Genomic DNA, 14535 nt, shown 5'->3' on the forward strand with positions numbered 1-14535 from the left:
ACCACCTTCCGGAGACACTTGAAACCCTACCTCTTTAAGGAATACCTGAAATAGTATAATAGTAATCCTTCTACCCCCCTTTTACTACCACTGACTTTTGTCTAAACTAACACCTGTCTTATTTCACCTGCTAGCACTGACTTGTTTAAAGAAATGTACTTATTGTGATCAAGATGTAGTTTTCCCTGATTACACTGACTTTGCTCACAGCTGCTTGTTTGAAGAAGTGTACTTACTTTGATCAAGATGTGGTTGTCCCACTGGCTATCCTAAGTTGAATGCATCAATTTGTAAGTCGCTCTGGATAAGAGTGTCTGCTAAATGACTTAAATGTAAAAAATGCCAACAGTAAAGCATCCTGAGACCCTTCATGTGTGGGGTTGCTTCTCAGCCAAGGGAGTGGGCTCACAATTTTGCCTAAGGCTCGGGAAACAAAACATCGACATTTTGGGTCCATGGCCAGGAAACTCCCCAGACCTTAATCCCATTGATAACTTGTGGTCGATCCTCAAGAGGCGGGTGGACAAACAAAAACCCACAAATTCTGACAAACTCCAAGCATTGATTATGCAATAATTGGCTGCCATCAGTCAGGATGTGGCCCAGAAGTTAACTGACAGCATGCCAGGGCGGATCACAGAGGTCTTGAAAAAGAAGGGTCAACACTGCAAATATTGACTCTTTGCATAAACTGAATGTAATTGTCAGTAAAAGCCTTTGACACTTGTGGAATGCTTGTAATTATACTTCAGTATACCATAGTAACATCTGACAAAAATATCTCATAACACTGAAGCAGCGAACTTTGTGAAGACCAATACTTGTGTCATTGTCAAAACTTTTGACCACGACTGTACAAGTGTGAGTACAAAGAGGATAAAACAGTGACACAGCAGTTCCTTGATGGGCTCCCACAGGTGGCTGCAGAAGCTCAGGTTGATGCTAGAGCAATAATTGTCTTTGCAGGAGCTATACACTGCATTAAAATGCATGGAAAATGGAAGGGCACCAGGCATTGATGGGCTTCCCATTGACTTTTTAAAGTATTTTTGGGCTATGTTGGGAAAGGATTGGCTAGCAGTAGTTAATGATAGTTTGACCGGAGGGTTACTACCGATAAGCTGCAGAAGGGCTGTCCTCACCCTACTGCCCAAAAAGGGTGACCCTAGGGAGGTGAAGAACTGGAGGCCGGTGGCTTTATTGTTTATTATTTACTGATTATAAGATCCTGTCAAAGGATTTGTCCAACGAGCTGAGGGAGGTGATGGAGCAAATCATAAATACGGACCAGTCCTACTGCGTTCCCGGCAGGCAACGTCTCTAGGGCTATTGGGTTGGATGCTGGTCTCATTTCAATTGATCGGGAAAGGCATTTGACCAAGTTGAACATCAATACTCATGGCACACATTTGAGGCGTTTGGTTTCAGCTCTGGTTTTATTGTCATGATAAGGGTGATATATGGTGACATTGAAAATGTATCGAAAGTTAACAAGCGGTGGCTTGAGTGCTCCTTTTAAAGTGTGTAGAGGTATTAGGCAAGGGTGTTCTTTGTCGGGAATGTTATATGCCGTTGCTATAGAGCCACTACTAAATACCATTAGAAATCGCACTGAAGGGGTGTACCTTTCAGAGGATATTCCTCCTATTCGCCTCTCTCAGGCTATGCTGATGATGTAGTTATTTTAGTGAAAAATCAAGTGGAGGTAGATAGTTTGAGAGGTTTAGAGAGGGGTGGCAGGTCTTGTATTACAGTAGGTTGGGGGATTAGGTTTAAAGAAGGCTTTATTTTTGGTTGATTGTAGACAGATTTCTAGGGAGGGTGTACCTCTGTTTTACAGAGGCCTTCTTAGGGTGTGGAGCATAATGAAGGTGTCCAGACGAACTTCAGCAGAGTCAGTGCATTGGCTGATGGAGGAACCTCTGGTGTATGAGGCAAGACTGGAATGTATAACTGCAGCTGTTCCACATTTCTCCAAGATTCTGGTGAAGGGCAAAATCATCACCTTAAAACAGTTAATGGCCATGGCTGGGCCTACCTTAATGGATGGAAGACGGGTGGCTGAACATTTGGGGGTGAGGTCGGAAAGGATTGTCCGACAACTGCTGGGAAGCTGCAGGAAGGCTCTGTCAGCAGAAGAGTGGGGTATGCTTAATAGTCACAAGAAGAAGGTACAAGATGAAAACGTCTAATTTCCAAGACTACAGATTACACCCAATATCCTAGAGTCAGAAAGAAAGGCGTTATTACTGGATTTGAGAGGGTTGGAATAGGTGGGTTTGGATGAGGTGAATGGGAAAGACTTATTTAGGGGTGTGTCAAGGGGTTGAATAAAGATAAATTGAAAAATAGAAAAGACACTCCATGGAGGGTAAAATTGGGCATTGATGACAAGGTAAAGTTAGCATGGAGAGCACTGTACAAGCCTCCGTTACAAAAGGGTACTGGTGATATGCAATGAAGAGTTTTGCATGGCATCATTGCAGTTAATGCTTTTGTATCTGTTATTAACTCAGATGTTGGAGATGGATGTCCTTTTTGTAATATAAGAGAAACACATTTTCACTGTGTTATGGAGTGTGAGAGGATAAAGCCTCTCTTGGAAATGCTGGAGTCTTTGTTTAAGGCTGTAGCGGAGATTTTCAATAACACTGTTTTTATTTTGGGGTTTCAATATAGTAAGCAACAGAAAAAAAAATGTCAACTGTTAAATTTGATTTTGGGACAAGCTAAGATGTCAATTTTTCTGAGTAGGAAATATAAGATAGAAACGGGATATGGGCAGGATGTAAGATGTGTTTGTAAAGAATTAGTGAAAGCGAAAATAAAAGTGGAATTTGAGTTCTTCTCGGCTGTAAAAGATCTCCCATTGTTTGAGGAGAAGTGGGCTTATGAAGGAGCAATTTGTTTTGTGGAGGAGGGGAAACTATTTTTTGTTGATGAAATTAGTTGAATGTATACAGTATCTCACAAAAGTGAGTACACCCCTCACATTTCTGTAAATATTTCAGTATACCTTTTCATGTGACCACACTGAAGAAATGACACTTTGCTACAATGTAAAGTAGCGAGTGTACAGCTTGTATAACAGTGTAAATTTGCTGTCCCCTCAAAATAACACAACACACAGCCATTGATGTCTAAACCGCTGGCAACAAAAGTGAGTACACCCCTAAGTGAAAATGTCCAAATTGGGGCCAAAGTGTCAATATTTTGTGTGGCCACCATCATTTTCCAGCACTGCCTTAACCCTCTTGGGCATAGAGTTCACCAGAGCTTCACATGTTGCCACTGGAGTCCTCTTCCACTCCTCCATGACGACATCACAGAGCTGGTGGATGTTAGAGACCTTGCACTCCTCCACCTTCCGTTTGAGGACGCCCCACAGATGCTCAATAGGGTTTAGGTCTGGAGACATGCTTGGCCAGTCCATCACCTTTACCCTCAGCTTCTTTAGCAAGGCAGTGGTCGTCTTGGAAGTGTGTTTGGGGTCGTTATCATGTTGGAATACTGCCCTGCGGTATTGCTCTGCTTCAGTATGTCACAGTACATGTTGGCATTCATGGTTCCCTCAATGAACTGTAGCTCCCCAGTGCCGGCAGCACTCATGCAGCCCCAGACCATGACACTCCCACCACCATGCTTGACTGTAGGCAAGACACACTTGTCTTTGTACTCCTCACCTGGTTGCCGCCACACACGCTTGACACCATCTGAACCAAATAAGTTTATCTTGGTCTCATCAGACCACAGGACATGGTTCCAGTAATCCATGTCCTTAGTCTGCTTGTCTTCAGCAAACTGTTTGCGGGCTTTCTTGTGCATCATCTTTAGAAGAGGCTTCCTTCTGGGACGACAGCCATGCAGTATGGTCTGAGCACTGACAGGCTGACCCCCCACCCCTTCAACCTCTGCAGCAATGCTGGCAGCACTCATACGTCTATTTCCCAAAGACAACCTCTGGATATGACGCTGAGCCTGTGCACTCAACTTCTTTGGTCGACCATTGCGAGGCCTGTTCTGAGTGGAACCTGTCCTGTTAAACCGCTGTATGGTCTTGGCCACCGTGTTGCAGCTCAGTTTCAGGGTCTTGGCAATCTTCTTATAGCCCAGGCCATCTTTATGTAGAGCAACAATTATTTTTTTCAGATCCTCAGAGAGTTCTTTGCCATGAGGTGCCATGTTGAACTTCCAGTAACCAGTATGAGGGAGTGTGAGAGCGATGACACCAAATTTAACACACCTGCTCCCCATTCACACCTGACACCTTGTAACACTAACGAGTCACATGACACCGGGGAGGCAAAATGGCTAATTGGGCCCAATTTGGACATTTTCACTTAGGGGTGTACTCACCTTTGTTGCCAGCGGTTTAGACATTAATGGCTGTGTGTTGAGTTATTTTGTTATTCAAGCTGTACACTCACTACTTTACATTGTAGCAAAGTGTCATTTCTTCAGTGTTGTCACATGAAAAGATATACTCAAATATTTACAAAAATGTGAGGGGTGTACACACTTTTGTGAGATACTGTATATATGCTTTTTTGTATTTTTATTTAATTTATTTGTATGTTTTAGTTTTTATTTAGGAATTACATTTGTTTCATTTCTGATAAGGCAGTGTGCCATTATTTGTGTTAACACTTGAGTATAAAATAAAGGTTTTATAAAAACTCAAAAACTCTCTCTCTCTCTCTCCAGCCATGGGGAATGGGATATAGCCTGGGGCACATCTATCAATTTCCCTGAGCCAAGAGCTATTCCACACTAGCCTAATAAACCTTCAAGTATACCTCCCTCCTCTCCTCCCTCCTGTCTTACTCCTCCCATTGCAGCGAAGGCCAAAACATGTATAATCTCCTACTGCCTCGATTAATTACCAAAAACTTTTCAAACGAATGTAAATGTCAGAAATCTCCCAGTCAGTTTTCTAGGTCTATATGCGTAGCCATAGCAACAATAATTGCTAATTCAGAAAATGTTATTCTGTAGTATCAATGCTCAGTGTGTTTTTATAAAGAGAACACACCCCACTAGGTCCACCCTCACAGCGTATCTGAGTGCGGCAACAGTTGTGACGGACATATGGGGAGCGAAATGTACTGGAAAACGAGGGTGCAGTTGTGTGTCATTGCTTCAGACATAGACAGCTGCTTTATTTTCTGAGTAGAGATAACAGCGAATAAATGCCTGATAACTACTGTATATGGTGGGATTCCTTTCTTTAAATATTTACACATGAAATGGTCTTTATTGCTTTTGGCTTTATGCTATTACACCAGTGTTGTCTGAGTCACCTCTCTTGTTACTCCAGCTATGAAAGCATGACGGATATCAGCCTGCAAACGGCTTATAAAACATTATAAACTGGGTGGTTCGAGCCCTGAATGCTGATTGGCTGACAGCCGTGGTATATCAGACCGTATACCACGGGTATGACAAAACATTTTTTCTGTTCTAATTACGTTGGTAACCAGTTTATAATAGCAATAAGGCACCTCGGGGGGTTTGTGGTACATGGCCAATATACCACGGCTAAGGGCTGTATCCAGGCACTCCGCATTGCGTCGTGCTTAAAGAACAGCCTTTAGCCGTGATATATTGGCCATATACCACACCTCCTCAGTCCTTACTGCTTAATTAAAAGACTTTGTCTATATTCCACACAGCTTGGGAGATATACAATATTCCTGAAGGATGATCTCATCCTCTTATTTCCCCTAGTGAATACAGTGGACACACAAGGTAAAACAACAACTATTCCAAGCCAAACAAAACCGTTTCACTCTCCTACTGTACCTGTGTTCCTAAATCATTACAACGTAAAGACATATTTCATATGTAAAAGTCACATGTCCGAATATGACAGTAGTCCCAATAACCACAGCATCCGTAAGCAGGTTGTCTAAAAGATAAACACCTGACGTGAGGAATTATATGCCGTCCTGCAATGCCTCAATCGCATGGATTCCAGGCCTCATCATTCTGTATAAAGTTCTTAGTATAATAAGGTTGTCAGTGGATTTCGGGAGCGAGGTGTCTTGGCGCCAGTCGCTGTCAGTTCATTTAGATTCTTCCTCGGAGCGGCGACAGCTATCATCGCTCATAACAACTGTGTCAGTCAATATGGAGGTAGAGAGACGTGGCAGAGACGTGGTGTTCTAGCCTCTCGGAAGATGCTAACGTAATAAAAGACGCTGCTATGGGTCTGTGAACAGCCATATTAAAAGTTGTTTGCATGAATACCAGCAGTGTGACTGGAGCGCGATGAGCTTCTAATAAAAACAAACTGGTTTTTACTGCTCTCGGTTGTCAGTTTGCGGAGCATCGCGGTGACGCATATTCGCTCGGACGCAAACGCTTCTGGCAACAGGTGACTGGATTAATGCGTGTGATGATGATGATCTGTATCTTCATCACACATCATGTACGATTTATGACATAACACATTTCCAGTCAAGTAAAGGCTTGTTCAATACGAAAAAGCATATTCACTCATACAGTCCTCTCATTTTATGCAGGAACGTTCATTTATAATGTTCTATATATAAGGATGTAACAATTTTACAGTCACATAACTAGAATGTAAAATAGGACAGGTGCAGTTATGCCAGCTACGAAGGGTCGTCAGGGCCAGCTATTCATGCAAATGACAGTCTTATGCCACATGTATTCAGAGAAACTTACTGTACGCTTGGGATTCATAAATTGTTTAAGTGCATTCATGAATGCACTTATTTTTCACTTACCCATAGTAACAATCCGGTTTCTCCCAGCACTGCATTGATCAGGCTCAGCAGATACAATGGGGAAAAGCCCAGGGTGTATTGGATAAATTTAAGGGGGGAACTTCAAGCCTCTATTTAGAATGTCTCTCTCTCTCTCTCTCTCTCTCTCTCTCTCTCTCGCTCTCCCTCTCTCTCTCTCTCTCTCAATTCAATTCAATTTCAATTTAAGGGCTTTATTGGCATGGGAAACGTATGTTAACATTGCCAAAGCAAGTGAAGTAGATAGTAAACAAAAGTGAAATAAACAATAAATATTAACAGTAAACATTACACTCAGAAGTTCCAAAAGAATAAAGACATTTCAGATGTCATATTATGTATATATACAGTGTTGTAACAATGTGCAAATAGTTAAAGTACAAATGGGAAAATAAATAAACATAAATATGGGTTGTATTTATAATGGTGTTTGTTCACTGGTTGCCCTTTTCTTCTTCTGAATACAGGTCACAAATCTTGCAGCTGTGATGGCACACTGTGGTTTTTCACCCAGTAGATAAGGGAGTTTATCAAAATTGGGTTTGTTTTCAAATTCTTTGTGGATCTCTGTAATCTGAGGGAAATATGTGTCTCTGATATGGTCATACATTTGGCAGGAGGTTAGGAAGTGCAGCTCAGTTTCCACCTCATTTTGTGGGCAGTGTGCACATAGCCTGTCTTCTCTTGAGAGCCAGGTCTGCCTACGGCGGCCTTTCTCAATAGCAAGGCTATGCTCACAGAGTCTGTACATAGTCAAAGCTTTCCTTAAGTTTGGGTCAGTCACAGTGGTCAGGTATTCTGCCACTGTGTACTCTCTGTTTAGGGCCAAATAGCATTCTAGTTCGCTCTGTTTTTTTGTTTGTTCTTTCCAATGTGTCAAGTAATTCTCTTTTTGTTTTCTCATGATTTGGTTGGGTCTAATTGTGTTGTTGTTGTTGTTGTTGTTGTTGTTGTTGTCCTGGGGCTCTGTGGGGTCTGTTTGTGTTTGTGAACAGAGCCCCAGGACCAGCTTACTTAGGGGACTCTTTTCCAAGTTCATCTCTCTGTAGGTGATGGCTTTTTTATGGAAGGTTTAGGAATCGCTTCCTTTTAAGTGGTTATAGAATTTAACGGCTCTTTTCTGGATTTTGATAATTAGCGGGTATTGGCCTAATTCTCTCCCTCTCTCTCTCTCTCTCTCTCTCTCTCTCTCTCTCTCTCTCTCTCTCTCTCTCTCTCTCTCTCTCTCTCTCTCTCTCTCTCTCTCTCTCTCTCTCTCTCTCTCTCTCTCTCTCTCTCTCTCTCTCTCTCTCTCTCTCTCTCTCTCTCTCTCTCTCCATCCCTTGACTCCATTGTGAAAGAGGTGTATAATAAGCTGTCCCTCTCTCTCCCAGTCCAGCAGCGTGCCACATTGAGTGATAAACACACTTCTGATTAGTTATTCACATCAGCATGATGATCTAGACAGCTGTGAAGACGCACACCGTTTGGTCATTACATCTGCTCAGGAAGATGCTGCCTTATTGACCTGCCACTCATCATGTATAACGTCCAATCAGAGCCCCTGCTGACCTGCCACTCACAATCTAATGTCCAATCAGAACCCTTTAGTGTCCCTGTCACCACTGAGAGAAGTGCATGGGAGAGGAGGGACTTCTGTAGCACCTCCAGTGCTTTAAGGTCATGTAAATCACCTAAACAGCCATTTCATCTCCCCTGCACACTTAATGGCACAGCCCGACATCGGGGAGAGTGGTGGATACAGCGGGGCGTCACGTTCAGAAAATGGTGTTCCATTTCATAACTAAGGGAGGACTCAACCCTATCACTAAATGAGGATGGTTCTACTATTCAATGTCCCTCCCTCGACTCTATCTCCCCTTCACGTTTCTCTATCACCTCTCTTATATCTCTCATGCAAACTTGCACTCACACACACTATCAAAAACTAAAAACAAACATTTACTCTGTCTGGCAGATTGGCAGATTGGCAGATTTTATTACCTGAGATATCCAGCAGGGGGAAACAATTATAACGAATATTACAGGAGGCGTTGATCTTTTCCCGTCACTAAAGACTGAATATGGAAAGTCTATGAATGACTCAGAACATTTCCTGAAAGAAGACAATATATGAATGTTCATCATTCACACTAGAACAGCTGCCCATTTCTGTACTCTTTATTTGACAATATAAAAAAAAATATGATTTACAAGTTCATGACTATGAAGCCTCAGATTCATGTTTGATGTTGTGCCTTAATAAAATAGTTCTTAATGACAATCTGACGAGACTGAGCAGGGAGGCTCCACATCAAAAGCAAAACATGTTTGCTGGATCTCTTTATTTTTTTGGCCACATTCGCTTAAAATCAAATGAAAGATATAAAGGAAGCATCTCGTCAGACTTCATGGCAATCTGTTCTCTGTTTGTTTGTTTTTAATCAGGGGAGGCAGAAGAAGGAGGATGAGGAGATTGTGACCCCAGGCTTTCTCCTTCCACCCTTTCTTCTTGTTCGAACAAAATATCTACTTCTCTCTAGTTCTCTAGAGACTTCAATCCTCCATGTGTTATGAAGTTAAATGTGGCTGCCTAGTGTAATATGCCATTGTCCCAGTGAATATACCCAGCTTTAACCAGCTTTAACCAGGTTGGCTGAAATATAAAATGGTGTTCTTGCTCTCCTTTCTTCCCTCTCTTCCATTCGACCTCCGGTTCCGCCAGCCAATTAGACATGTGCACTGTGCAATGTTGCTGAAAAGCCCTGTGCGGCACACTGTCTCTGAATGCCCAAGGTGTGTCATTATCATCTATTAGTGAACCACCTGCATGGCCACAGTGATTCACTAATTGGCTCAGTCCTAAAATAATAAAGAAATTAGACTATTTTACACCGATTTAGAAAAAGTTACATGTGACTTTAGAGCGTGGCCATAGACTTATGGTATCTACAGTGGTTTTGTGAAAGTATTCACCCCCCTTGGCATTCTTCCTATTTTGTTGCCATACAACCTGGAATTTAAATAAAAAAAATGGGGGGGGGGGGTTTGTATCATTTGATTTACACAACATGCTCCAACTTTGAAGATGCAAAATACATTTTATTGTGAAACAAACAAGACGTAAGACCAAAAAACAGAAAACTTGAGCGTGCATGACTATTCACCCCCCCAAAGTCAATACTTTGTAGAGACACTTTTTGCAGCAATTACAGCTGCAAGTTTCTTGGGGTATGTCTCTATAAGCTTAGCACATCTAGCCACTGGGATTTTTGCCCATTCTTCAAGGCAAAACTGCTCCAGCTCCTTCAAGTTGGATGGGTTCTGCTGGTGTACAGCAATCTTTAAGTCATACCACAAATTCTCAATTAGATTGAGGTCTGGGCTTTGACTAGGATATTCCAAGACATTTAAATGTTTCCCCTTAAACCACTCGAGTGTTGCTTTAGCAGTATGCTTAGGGTCATTGTCCTGCTGGAATGTGAACCTCCGTCCCAGTCTCAAATCTCTGAAAGACTGAAACAGGTTTCCCTCAAGAATTTTCCAGTATTTAGCACCATCCATCATTCCTTCAATTCTGATCAGTTTCCCAGTCCCTGCTGTTGAAAAACATCCCCACAGCATGATGGGGCGGCAGGTAGCTTAGTGGTTAAGAGCGTTGTGCCAGTGACCGAAAGGTCGCTGGTTCTAATCCCCGAGCCGACTAGGTGAAAAATCTGTCGATGTGCCCTTGAGCAAGGCACTTAACCCTAATTGCTTATGTAAGTCGCTCTGGATAAGAGCGTCTGCTAAATATGTAAAATGTAAATGATGCTGCCACCACCATGCTTCACTGTGGGGATGGTGTTCTCGGGGTGATGAGAGGTGTTGGGTTTGTGCCAGACATAGCGTTTTCCTTGATGGCCAAAAAGCAACATTTTAGTCTCATCTGACCAGAGTACCTTCTTACATTTGATATTTTAGTCATTTAGCAGACACTCTTAACCAGAGCAACTTACAGTTAGTGAGTGCATACATTTGCACTCACTGGGGGTCAAAGGTGAGAGGTAAGGAGGGGGTCGCAGAAGCCTCGGGGGTCAGCCACGCCCTCTGTGTGGTTGCAGAGTGACTCGTAGAGTTCAGAGGTCAGTGAGTAGTTGGAGAGGGCCTGCTTGAACTCCTGCAGGGGGCAGTAGACTCCATTACAGCCTGGAATCAAGTGGTCCTGGCCAATGTATGACACTTTGACGAAGGCCTCTTTGGTCTGCCGGTGCTGGTGCAGCTCCAGGGTGATGTCTGCAGCATACGGTGGCCATCGCATGTCAAAAATCCCCAGAGCCATGAGACAGGGTATCAGAGTGGTGTCGTGGGCAGAGTATAGGAACAGCTTCCTGTTGGGCTCTGAGGTTGTGTCCTGTAATTTGTCTTCTATGTTGTCCACAGCTGCAGGTTCTCCCTCTTGCTGGGTTCGTAGATGTGGTAGATCATCTCCACAGCTCTCTGCGCCACTGTGTTCCTCCAGGAGTCCAGGACTGGTGGGCAGGGTAGGCCGTGGGTCTCTCTCGCCACCATGTCGTCCCTGACGAGGACGAAGTCAACCCGTTGGTGGGGCAGCGATGCCCAGAGGTGCTCTTGATGCTCCTCAGGTCCGCAGCGATGTCTGGCAGAGTGGATGATGCCGCCCAGCGATGACCACTGAGGAGTTTGAGCAGTCTGCATCCGTGGTAGTACAGGATCTCTGACTCTGCCTCAGTCGTCAGAATGGGAACCATGTCGCTCTGGCTTTGATGGAATAGCCCTGCCACCAGGCACTTGGCAGAGTCTATGGTTCTCACAATGTTAGTGGAACGCACATAAACCTCTGTAGGGCTGAAGGTGGGGTTGAGGAAGGCTGTGGCCTGGATGTACCTCTTCCTCAGCCTCTCTCCCTGCTCATACAGCTGCTGCATGCCCACCGTGGTCAGCTGACCTGGGTACGTACCCTCGGTCAGTATGTTGGCCCGGTAGCTGTCCTCCACCGGTGAGGAGGGCCGTGGACCTCCTTCCAGGTCTTTCACCACATAGTTGATCTGTGTGTGTGCTGGGGGTTCCAGGAGGTTAGGCACCCACTGGGCCTCCATGACATCTGGTATATAGACTTCAGCGGAGTTCGTGCTCCGTGGTGGAACAGGACTTGCACGAATTTTGAGCTCGTAAGGAAAAGGTGGTTCCGTGCATGCAGGGGCCGAACCCGAATCCGTCTGAGTTGGTTCTGTCTTCTTATGAGACCAGAGCATGGATCCAAACGCCATGGACACCGAGCCCAGAACACCTGCTTTGGTCCAGAGGTTCCTCATCCTCATGCTTAACGTTACTATATTTTAATTACCTCTGGGACAGTTATTAACCATTTTTAACAATCTTCCATATGTTTGGGGAGTCTCCCACATGCCTTTTGGTGAACACCAAACGTGTTTGCTTATTTTATTCTGTAAGCAATGGCTTTTTTTCTGGCCACTCTTACGTAAAGCCCAGCTTTGTGGAGTGTACGGCTTAAAGTGGTCCTATGGACAGATACTCCAATCTCCACTGTGGAGCTTTGCAGCTCCTTCAGGGATATCTTTGGTCTCTTTGTTGCCTCTCTGATTAATGCCCTCCTTGCCAGGTCCATGAGTTTTGGTGGGTGGCCCTCTCTTGGCAGGTGTGTTGTGGTGCCATATTCTTTCAATTTTTTTTATAATGGATTTAATGGTGCTCTGTGGGATGTTCAAAGTTTAGGATATTTTTTTATAACCCAACCCTGATCTGTACTTCTCCACAACTTTGTCCCTGACCTGTTTGGAGAGTTCCTTGGTCTTCATGGTGCCGCTTGCTTGGTGGTGCCCATTGCTTAGTGGTTTTGCAGACTCTGGGGCCTTTCAGAACAGGTGTATGTATACTGAGATTATGTGACACTTAGATTGCACACAGGTGGACTTCATTTAACTAATTATGTGACTTCTGAAGGTAATTGGTTGCACCAGATCTTATTTAGGGGCTTCATAGCAAAGGGGGTGAATACATATGTACACACCACTTTTCTGTTATTTATTTTTTATAATTTTTTGAAAAAAGTTATTTTTTTCATTTCACTTCACCAATTTGGACTATTTTGTGTATTTCCGTTACATGAAATCCAAATAAAAATCCATTTAAATTACAGGATGTAATACAATTTTTTTTTGAAAAATGCCAACGGGGATGAATACTTTTGCAAGGCACTGTATGCTACTCAGTTAATGAGGTGAAATAAGTTCAACATTTCTCCCAATTTGCATAATGTCTCTTAAGTACAGTATTTAGACATCCGAATGAAAAGGGAGTGAATAGTTCTATTGAATGTAAAAAAACGAACATGACATGAGTTTGACTCAAATGGATAAAAGTGACATGCAGTAAACATTGCTGTGAGTAAATAACTCTCTGTACTGAGCTGATGATTAGCAGTAAATTAGCATTTGAAGCAAACAGACAACCTGTGATTTGCAGATCAGCTTTTACCATGTTGCTGTTAAGACTCAGGGGGCGTAGAAGTCTACAGATATCATGAAGACAGTGACAGTACATATTATACAGCACACCATCACAACCCAGACCTCAACATTAATGTCTGGAGCCAAGAGATGAACAAGGTCGATTGACATGCAACCATGTTGTCACACTGAAGCCACGCACAAACACGGCATGCAAATAACTGAACACCATTTCACAAATTAAAAAGGGTTATACTGCTAATACACTGTGAATACATTGTTGATTTCACATCTGAAATGTATTTACGTGTACTCATTTCAACCGTAGCCTAAGCTATTTGCCAGACAGGGTTTACCATAGTTTCTATGCTAACAACATTACCCTCAGGCAAAGATTGGTTGAGTCAACATAGTTTCCTCGTTATTTCAACTTCTTTTATCAATGTAGTAATGCGGCTAGTTGAAAGAACTCACATGAACTCATTGACATCCATAATTCTAACCCAGATTTCAACCATACATTAATAATAGGATTTCAATTTTGAAACCTGTTGACAACTCAATCAAATATCAGCCGCGCAGGATGTTGATCAGGTGTTTTGCGAAGCAGCCGGTGGATCCGGCCCCAGCCTCCATCCATGGATAGGGGATACTGTCCTATCCTAGCTCCATGGGTAGGTAGGGGGCTAGGGGCTGTCAGTCAGATGAATAGCAGGGGGAAGTTGACTAATTACGGAGGTTGCTCTGGGGAGTCTCCAAGCAGTGGGAGATAGCGTGAGAGTGCCACAGGGGCTTCTTCATGAGTAATGACCTTGTCTGTCTTGACATAACCTCCTGGATGTGGATGGAGAGTGATGTCATCTCGGCCCGCCAAGGTAACCAAGTGGATAAGAGTTGAGTGGTAGAAGTGACTGAGTGTTTGTTGCAATTACGGTAAGGAAGGAAGGGGGGGGGGGGGGGGGGGGGGGGGGGGGGGTTACAAGGTTACAATGAACCATTGCTTCACAACTTCATCAATAGGAGCTAACAAATGTATCCACCTATTCCTTATGCAATCAACCAATCATTATTTTCCCAGAATTCCATATTTTCATACTAGTGTATATCAGTATGGGTGATAAAAATGACATGTTGTCTACATACGGGAGGACATTAGCATAATACAGATGTTTGTCCCAATGTCAACCCAGCTATCCTGAGCAACCAAGCATGCTCTTCACCACGGCACGCAGACACACACTGTACTCTACCCAATCTGAGAACTGTCATTAATGTCGCCGTTCTCATTAACATATTGATGATACGCCTTCACCACC

General features: G+C 43.4%; 1 pseudogene across 1 annotated transcript; it reads right to left on the reverse strand.

The window, feature by feature from the left end:
- Window positions 1-10782: 10782 nt before the first annotated feature.
- Window positions 10783-12084, reverse strand: LOC311132615 (lysophosphatidic acid phosphatase type 6-like; annotated as a pseudogene). The gene has a single exon. The product of its transcript is annotated as a lysophosphatidic acid phosphatase type 6-like (transcript).
- Between the last annotated feature and the right edge of the window lie 2451 nt (window positions 12085-14535).

Source organism: Coregonus lavaretus (genome assembly GCF_964263955.1).
Source record: "Coregonus lavaretus genome assembly, chromosome: 7".
Classification (NCBI taxonomy): Eukaryota; Metazoa; Chordata; class Actinopteri; order Salmoniformes; family Salmonidae; genus Coregonus; species Coregonus lavaretus.